This window comes from Nipponia nippon, unplaced genomic scaffold (assembly GCF_047370975.1).
Source record: "Nipponia nippon isolate SJK-2023a ecotype South Korea unplaced genomic scaffold, ASM4737097v1 scaffold_6, whole genome shotgun sequence".
Taxonomy (NCBI): domain Eukaryota; kingdom Metazoa; phylum Chordata; class Aves; order Pelecaniformes; family Threskiornithidae; genus Nipponia; species Nipponia nippon.
In genome coordinates, this window is record NW_028262380.1 from 70,333,140 (window position 1) to 70,340,333 (window position 7,194).

Consider the following 7,194-nt stretch of genomic DNA (forward strand, 5'->3'; position numbering starts at 1 on the left):
GTGGTCTTGCTGTGCCAACCAAACCGTCACCTGGGTCTCAAGAGGGCAAGTGCTATTTGGTGAATGTGTTAACACGATGTAGTCAGACAAGATTTTGTCCTAACCCATCAGATCTTTACTGAGTTTGCCTTTATATGTTTTATATATATATATCCTCAGGAAGGAGGATTCTTTTTTTCTCTCTCTTCTCTCTTTTCCCCCACTGCCCTCTTAAACACCTGTGCATCACCTTGTTTATTTTTACAACTGGTCCATGCAGAGACAGGCCAAGGAAGAGCCTACTCACTGCATCTACAGACTTGCGGGCACTGCATCGTGAGACAGAGCTTACTAGAAACAGCAGGACATTCAGTGCAAGAAGAGAGTTTGTCAGTGCCGTAAGCTGAAGACTCAGCAGCTGGAGTTGGATGTGCTGGCACCTTCAAAGGAGCATCAGAGTCCCCGTTCTCACTGGCTGGTCCCAGAAGCACATATGGTTCCCAGAAACAATGATTGGTACCAGTTATTGAATCATGTTTTAATGGAAAGCTACACGTTAACCCCCACACATCCCACAGAGAGAACAGATTGCAAAATTGGAAGCAGACGGGAACCCATCTTGTTGTTAACAAGTGTCAGAAAGTTTCTGATTAGAGTTTAGTCATGCTTTTTTACAGTACACAAGTCCAGCATTATTTGTGTGGATCAGCTTGGCTTCCTCTCAGGCTGACACAGACGCTTACGCAACTGAAATCAAAGCCGCTGAGTAGCACGGGGGGTCATAGCTTAACAAAGTGATACAAAACCACGCAGCTGTGCACAGCACACACGCTAACAAGGGCTTCACAGTAGAACATCTCGTTCACCACCACTTCTTCTGAAATGAGATACTTTTAGCAGACTTGTCATAACTTTAAAAATCCTCACTCAGTGCTGAAAATTAATCCTCGCTTTCAGATGGGCAAATAAATATTGGCAAGGACTTTGTAAAAAACAAACAAACAATCAAACAGCAAGATCTGAGAGTCCCTTTGGCCTTTTTGCTTTGCCAGAGGATTCTTCTGAAGCTCTGGGATCCAACTCTAGCAAGCCGTATATGGAGCTGCACTGCAGCCCTGTCAGCAACTCGGGCTTCGGCTGAGCAACAGGCAGGTGCTGTGCAGAAGAAGGGTCACCTGCAAAGCTAGAAGCTGGCAACAAAAATGGGCACGTGCCTTTTCCTTCTCCTTTTAGTCCTCTGCTTTAAAAATGGCTCATTTTTTAAAGATGAGTTGAATGAGGGGATAGGTAGGTTGGCCTCTGAAAGATGTTTCACAGGAGTATCTTTGGCATTGTAGCACCCTAAAAGTTCAGCTAAACGGCTACATCTCATCAGCATGTACGCTCTCTTTGACACACAGAGAAATGCTTGATATAATCAGTCATGCTTGCAGGACTGAAGGAGCATGAGGGATAAGTTTGTATGTCTCAGACCACTGATAAATAGCTGAGAGTTGAGGAAAATAAGACAGCTTCATCAGAAAAAAAGGTTTTTAAACTTTGGTGAGATTTTTTTCCTACCAGGAAGAAGGCTCCAGAGGGGGAAATGAAGTAAGAGTTCTGACTGGCAGAGTACTTTTCTATAACCATATGTCAAAAACTTGTCTGCCATAAGGCCTCTAAGCCAAGGTTGTGGGATGTGCGTGGTTATTTTTTAAGTGCCAGACACTTACTTGGGTTGGTATAATATTTCCATACATTTAGCTCTCTGGTAATTTTTTTTTTAAGAAATCTCAGCGCACCCTTAAGGTAATAGAGGGCAAACTCACCCACTGATATGCTATCCCTGTCTCTACAGACACCTGATATCACACTCAGCGATGTGCATGAGAACACAACCATCTTTCTAATCCCTCATCTCTCCAGCCACAAGTGGGACTGGCAGTGGCCAGAAGGACTCCAGCCAGCTTTCACTGTTCTACTGTTCAGAGGCTTGCAAAGGCAAAGGCTGTGAGAATGTTCAGGCTTGCAAATGGCACCTCACTGGAAAAGTAATGCAATGCTATTTTGGGAGAGAAAATACCTAATACCAACCCCCTACACAGTGGAATTACATGAGAAACCACTATGTGGAGCCAGCCACTAATTATTTGGCTGATGAGGAAACTGGATTCAAACAAGGTTGTTACCAAAATTTCAGGTGCATGTGCTCCCCCATTGCCTTTAGCTTTACCTCTCAAAAGCCTAGAATGGGACAATTTGCTGCAATGCAAATCAGATGCATGAACCCATCGGTGAACTTAGTAAAGTGATGCTGCGGAGAGAGAAAGACACATCCCTTCCCTGTCTTTGGGAGAGAACTCTCCACCAGGTTTCCTGCACTTCCATCTACCTTATTCCTTGTTTTGCTCCCATCTAAACTCTTGTAGCCTGTGAAAACTTACTGCAAGTTTCCCAGACTGAACAACAGAACAGAGTAGAGCTTGAATGTCATTATTGACAACATGCTGTGGTTTGTGTACATCATCTGGCGGATGCAGAGCCTCTTCAGCCACTAGATTAGGATGGAATTTGATTTAGAAAACAGAATGGCTTCTAGATAATGAGTATATTCAAAAGCCTGGGAAATATGATAAACGTCTCCAATCTTAGGCATGAGAGGTAATTTCAAATGTTAGGGAAGGGGACAGTAAGAAATGCACACACCAAGGAAACCTTATCTGTTACACAAGACTTCCTCTACTGATGAGCCATCATGACAATTTATGGTCTAAAAGTTCAAACGCAGCTTTGCACTGGAAACTTTCCTCACCATTTACTCCATTACTTAATGTGAACACTTCTCTGTGTTTCCAATACTGAGTTCAGAGGTTTTGTTACAGGCAGGCAAATGGTTGGGATATAGCAAGATGCAGGCACTTTTTGTTGGAAAGAAACTCAAGGAAAGAAGAATCTCAAGAGTAACTCAGGTTTTTGTAGTAATGTGAGATTTATCTGCCTTATTCCTCCACCATCTCCAAGGAAAGAGAGAACTGAAATACAGAAGAGAAAAATTCTGATACCCTCCATAACCATCTCAAATGAATTTATTATTTGATGCATTCAGCAAGAAACCCTAGAGAAAAGAGGCATACTGTTGGTACTAGGAACCACAGGCCACCTGCTCAGGAGTGTCACTTAAACACAGTAATCTTTTGTAGAGCACTCAATTACAGAGGGAAGTCTTCTGTTCATACTGATGAGCAGCCAGGAAGAATGCTATTTGGCTCTAGATGCAGTATGAGGCACAAAGTCTCTACCCTGCAGGGTATTCATCTATACAGTCCGAGCCTTGAGCATAGCTTGTGCATGCTATGATATGATGAAAGAATTTGAGAATGTATATATATATATTTCTTCCCCTAGCATCCATTCTCTGGATTTCTCCATCGATGGGAAGCAATACAACCTATTGACAGGGAATCACCCACATAAATTCTTCAAGTTAGTGAGCTCAGGCTGCTCATACAGTTCGTACCTGCAAATGGCATTCACTGAACCCCATAAACTACCTACAGTAGCCAGTAAGACATGGGGGAGGCAAGAGTTGTTGTAAATTATCCCCAGAGAGCCTCAGTTTCATGAATAAGCAGCCCAACCACCACTAACCTAGCTGTAAAGAAGTGTCTTGAAAAATGGGCATTCAGGATGATGCTTTGCCAGTCTCTCCTATCAAGAGAAACACTCCCAAGGAAATAATTCAATATTCATTCGGGATAAACAACTTGAACACAAACTTGTCTCTTCCATATCTGAGTGTGTCTCAGTATTCCTAGGCTGCAGAGCGAATCTTTTACTTTTCCTTAGGCTCAGTGATTCTTTCCCCCCCTTGTATACAAAAGGGAAGTCTTGGGAGTAGAAATTGAAAGAAATCCACTTGCAAGTCCCCTGTGACTTGGCGATGAGGCTGGACACGATCCCAGGCTGTACACATGCTTTTTGCTGTCCAGCTTCTCAGTCAGTGTCCTGTGGGCAGAGTCCACAGCTTGCAGTTTGAACCAGTCAGTCTTCCCTACATCAGTAAGGACTGGCTTGAACTAGACAAAAAATCAGGTGTACTTTCATCCCAGTGGGAGCCCTGGGTGTCCCTGGGTTTGGCAAGATACTTTCCGACCTATCCAGGCTCTGGGGTTTTAAAAGCCCAGTTTTTTATGGCCTTATTTGGGGTACCTCTGACTCTCCCACTGCAGAGAGACTGGAGAAAACTGTCCAGCCATCCAGTAAAACCCATCGTCCCAAGGTGTTCACACCCAGACAGCCCCGAGGGCCTGACCATCCACAGCAGCCTCGAATTTGGGAGCCTCCTACAAAAACTGGACACAAATGGTTGCCTCTACGTGTGCTGACATTGCAACTTCAGCAGATTCATAATGCTAGAGCCCCTCAGCAGATACCCAAGCTGTTACAGCCCTGGCCAGAAACATCAAGCACAGCTGCTTTGTCTTGTCTGACAAAGGAGCAGTGATAACCAACTTCAGCAGTAAGAATAAAATTAGAGTGTTTTGAATGTAAATTGGATTAATGAATTATATTGCTGCTTTGTTACAGAGATGCAGATTTTTCATGTGTTAGAGAAGCCATTGCTGTGTTACAAATGTCTGAAGGAACATTGTTCACAGTTCAGGAATCACCAAAGAACAACCCACTGTGCCTTGATTTAAGCCTTCAAGTACTGTCCTTCAAAAAAACAAGAGTATCTCGTAAAGACATAGCATTGCAGATTAAGTAAGCAATAGCCTGGAGTGTTGAAAGGGTTATTTCTTATTTCAGCATTTCGAGTAGTTTTAGGAAGCGGTCATTCCCTTTTCTATCTTAATAAAGCTTGTCCTACTTAGAGATGACAAAACCCATTTGTTACGAGGTGGCAGGCTGTACCTGAGCTCTGCTTAGGCTGCATGAGGCAAAAGGGGCAGCCGAGAAGGGCACGCAGGCAGGCTGGGCATGAGCAGGCAGGGCTCGGTACTGAGGGAAGGGAAAAGAACCAGAAGAAGAGAAAGAGGGGGAAGGCTGTAAGGAAGGGGCAAGAGGGCAGACCGTAGGGGATGAGCAGAGATTTTAAATCAACAAAAACCACTTCCTTCCAAAAATCTCCTTAGAGAGCCCAAATCTCTGGATTCCTCTTGTTGCTCTCAGCAAACAGCCCCAAGGCCCCTTTGCAAAACAGTCACTCCTCCTCGCCCCACCATCTCCTCCCCATGTGTGACAATGTCCTCAGGCTACCAGCTCCTACCTTAATTCCGTCACCTTAGGAACATAGTTAGGAGTCACTGTGATACTTTTTGTTGTTTTAATTAGGAGTCTTATGAACTTATGTTAAAAGAGAATGTTACTGCTCTTCCAAACTGAAACGCAAAAGAAGTAAAGGAACAAAGATTGCAAGTCCAACCTCACCGCATTATTCTGTATGTTTTGCTGCTCTCTTTCACAATATGATCACGTGCTTGTTTCCAAAGGATCCTTACCACAGTCAGAGTAGTGCAAGGAGATTTAGGCTTTTTTTTCCTCCCAGAGGTTGGCATTAATTAATAGGTAAGGCAAGGGATTGCATAAACAATAACAAGATTAGACTGTTGGATGCAGAGCTAACATTTAAGGATGGCAAGGCAGCATCTGGCCCCTGCTTAGAAGAAAATAAAAGCGGCAACCAGCTCCTAGCAGCTGGAACAAACTTGAGCGATGCTTAATGATGTGAAGACATACTGCGAGTCCCAACATGTCTGCTTGCCTGTTTAGACAGTTAAGAAAGCTGAACACCAGCCTAGAGGTGCCTCCGCAGTCTGGCAAAACAAGCGATGAAGTCGAAACTGGTGAGACCCCTACACACCGCAGCTTACTGAGCATTTGCTTGCGATTGCTCCTGTGGTGGGCACGTTGGCTGAACCAAACTGTTCGCAGCTGATCACCGCTTGTTTTCTGCTGCACAAGGGACACTTGGGAATAGCTCAGCAGATGGCTGAGCTCTCATGCAGCAGCCTGGCTCTGGGTAATGGTGCTAGTTGAGTTTTTTTCTAGTTTGATGTCCAATTTTTCCCCACTTCTTAATATCCACCAGGAAATGCCAGAACAGTGTGTTTACCATCATTTTCATTTAGCATTGCTATGCTGTTCTTACAGCTGTACTTGAAGTTAATGGAAATTATGCTTTGAACATGTGAAATGCTGTGTAATGCTAAGAACTCTTGACAACAATCCAGTACTTGATATTTACCAGACACTTTAATAGTTTTAGCTTGAGTCTCTTAGTTCTCCTACTGTAGAAGTGATAACATGCGTAGTGCCATTGCTATGCTGCAAAAATAAATTAATTAATGTGTGACGACGCTGGGTACCATGGAGGGACAAGAGCAGAAGCTCTCGTAAGCGTTACCCTTGTAGGCAGTGGAAGATAATAAATAGAATAAGCAAGGCCTGAGGCTGTATGTGGAATGAACAGGGCAAAAGGCAGCACCGTAATTATACAGCAGGGGATGGGCCCGCTGGAAAAAGAGTCTGTGGTGATGGAGTTAAAGGCAAGAGAATAGCTTCTATATAGAGCAGGGCACATCGCACTTGGAGGGGTATTTCTTTTATTTGGAGAACTTGTAACCGCAGCATTTTTACTGTGTGATTTTTTTGGCAAAAGGTAGGGGAAGAGGGTGTGCTTTTAGTGTGAATGCTGCTATCCCACATCCTGATGAGCTTCTGCAGGTGAGCACCCACCACACTACCATCTTTAAAGGTATTGTTGATTTGCACTTTTTTATTTGTGTGTGTAGGTCACAGCAGTGCCCGTTTCCTTGCTTCCTGTTGTACTTTCCGAACACTTCTTATCTCTTCGTGAAAAGGGTACCTACCATATGTTCCAGCTCCCAGCCCATAGCCTCGTCTCCTTTCTGCTCACCAGATATGTTGATAGCTGAAGCACATCACCTTTGATAACGCCAACACTACGTATGCGCTGAGTATCAGTTAATCTCTTCAGGGACTCAGAGTTAAACAAAACACATCTATTGTATAAGGGTTCCTGTTGTGCTCAAGCATGATATCACCGTGCTTGAGCACAGTAAACCTGCAGATCTAAGGCAAACAATGGCTATGCCTTGTTCTCATGCCTCAGTTTCCTTTTTGGTGGGTTGAGATCAGAATTGTTTTAAGTATATGGGCTGTAAATCACAAATCCTCTCTCCTGAACAGCAAAACTGACTGTCCTTTAGTTAA